The 2,500-nt window shown below is 27.5% G+C and overlaps 1 protein-coding gene across 1 annotated transcript in view; it reads right to left on the bottom strand.

Moving 5' to 3' along the window:
• Positions 1-2,123: 2,123 nt before the first annotated feature.
• The window catches only part of LOC122244700 (uncharacterized), a 22,327-nt gene continuing 21,950 nt past the window's right edge, over positions 2,124-2,500 (bottom strand). The window contains exon 30 of the mRNA XM_086551995.1: positions 2,124-2,500. This exon is cut by the window's right edge and continues 195 nt beyond it. The gene's annotated coding sequence lies outside the window, so the exon portion shown is untranslated.

The raw sequence follows: 2,500 nt of genomic DNA, 5'->3' as shown, positions 1-2,500 counted from the left end.
GAGTCATTAGGGAAGAAGCAAAGATATATTGTATACAAATCGGCATTCGTAATTTTAGAAGAGTTATAGACGAGAAGAAATGAAAAGACCAGATTATGAGATCCAGATGATACTCTTACTTATCAAAACAATTGTTCGAGTTTTGTTTTAGTTTAGCTTCGTTACAAAGACTTTCCGCCATTTGATACTTTTCCAAGATTTCTAGTTACAGCTTAAGCATGTATAGTGGCGGATCCAGAATTTTCTGGAGGGAAAAGGTGCGGATTGTGCCATAAGTATAGAGGGTATAGAGAGTATTTCTTATGGGCATTTTTATTTTTTATTTTTCAAAGGCATAATTTCAAACACATTTTCGGGATTAATATGTTGGGCAATGTTTTCAACATGATATTAGTAGAGACTAGGAGTTCTAAGCTTTCGTGGTTCTAATAAGAAAAGGAGATACACAAACACAAGTACATAAAGAATACAGGAAATTAAATGCACAATCCTATTTACATTGTGCCAGAAATTGTTCACATATTTCAGCATATCGTGTATTACTTAGATGAACAGAAGTGGCCCAAGGATATATATAGCCTTCAGGCATACCAGAACTGTTCTATGCTTACTATATTACTCATTAACAAGTCTTTCTAACTCATTAGTAAGAAAAATCAATAAAAAACATTAACAAATCACAGTTACATGAGCTTTTAAGAAAGCTATTTTCTAAAAAGGAAGAACAATGGCTGTGAAATGTGTGATGTGAGGTATGGTCTTTCACCCGTGATGTGATATGTGGTGTGCGGTTATGTGTCTGGTGTCTGGAGAAAGCGTTTTTTTTTGTGCAGTCAGGTCGGCAGCGCCACGTGATAATATGAAGACAAATGGAGGAAATCACACGTGCGCTACCAAACGCATCCTTCAAATGATGAAATATATATATATATATATATATATATATATATATATATATATATATATATATATATATATATATATATATATACATATATACACACACACACACACACACACACACACACACACACACACTCACTCACTCACGCACGCACGTACTCATTTATATATGTATGTATATATATATATATATATATATATATATATCTATATATCTATATATCTATATATATATATATATATATATATATATATATATATAACACCACATCACACACACAACACACACACACACACACACACACACACATATATACATATATATATATATATATATATATATATATATATATATATATATTTATATACATATATATACACACACACGCATATATAATTAACCGCCAAGATTTATATATATATATAATTATATATATATTATATATTTATATATATAAATATAAAACATATAAAACAAGTTTCTCAAAGTTTAATAATGATCCACATATGCCAGGATGAAGAGTTGATGAAATAAAACGAAAATATAATAAACAAAACGTCTAAACATATATATAAAAAGAATAACATCGATAAACATCAATGACAAGAAGAGGTAACAATTATACCGTATTTTTAGGAGTCTCAACTACGAATACTTTTCAAATTTGTCACATTTTGTATTTTTAGGTCATTTAGGAGAAAAGTTCTTTAAAAGAAAACAAAAATACTTATATCAGCTATTATTTTTTTTCTTTTTTTTTTTAATTTCATTTTTCTTTTTTTCTTTTTTTTCGAAATTTCAAAATAAATAACGTTCAACTGAAACACATATGGGCATTAAGTACATGGTTGATGTTTAATACCATTTTATTTCTAATATGATTTATGACACAATATCGTGATAAATATCATAACAGAATAGTATATAGTATATGACAAGGCTATATAATATAATATTATACAGTGAGGCATAGTCTATACTATAATGATACAAGATATAAAATATTATTTTATTTATTCATATAACATTGTTATAATAATCTTTAATGATACAAGATATAAAATATTATTTTATTTATTCATATAACATTGTTATAATAATCTTTAATCATGTAACAATATTAATCAATTCTGATATTATAAAGTTTCTTCAGCTGAGTATTTTCTTTATTTCTTTTTTATTTTTTTAGGTTTAATTTTTAAAATATATATTGTGGATATATTTTTTGTATATTTTGTCACAGTTGTATTTGAATATATTTTGCACATTTTTTTTTAAATCTTAAAGAACATTCTTAATTTGTCAATTTGTCATGTCTGATATAAGACTATTTCCGTCACAAATGGTCATCATTCTCATCCCTATCATCATCCTTACCCTTATTATCACTATCATCTTTAACTTCATTCTCCTCCTCCTTATCATCTCTTATCACCATCATCATTACCACCATCATCATTATCACCATCATCATCATTATCATCATCATCATCACCACCACCGCCACCACCACCACCACCACCATCATCATCATCATCATCATCATCATCATCATCATCATCATCATCATCATCATCATCATCATAATCTTTAACA

Source organism: Penaeus japonicus, unplaced genomic scaffold, assembly GCF_977035675.1.
Source record: "Penaeus japonicus unplaced genomic scaffold, GWHDUDI00000001_assembly GWHDUDI00000026, whole genome shotgun sequence".
In the NCBI taxonomy this organism is placed as follows: domain Eukaryota; kingdom Metazoa; phylum Arthropoda; class Malacostraca; order Decapoda; family Penaeidae; genus Penaeus; species Penaeus japonicus.
This window is presented reverse-complemented; position numbering and strand designations above follow the sequence as displayed.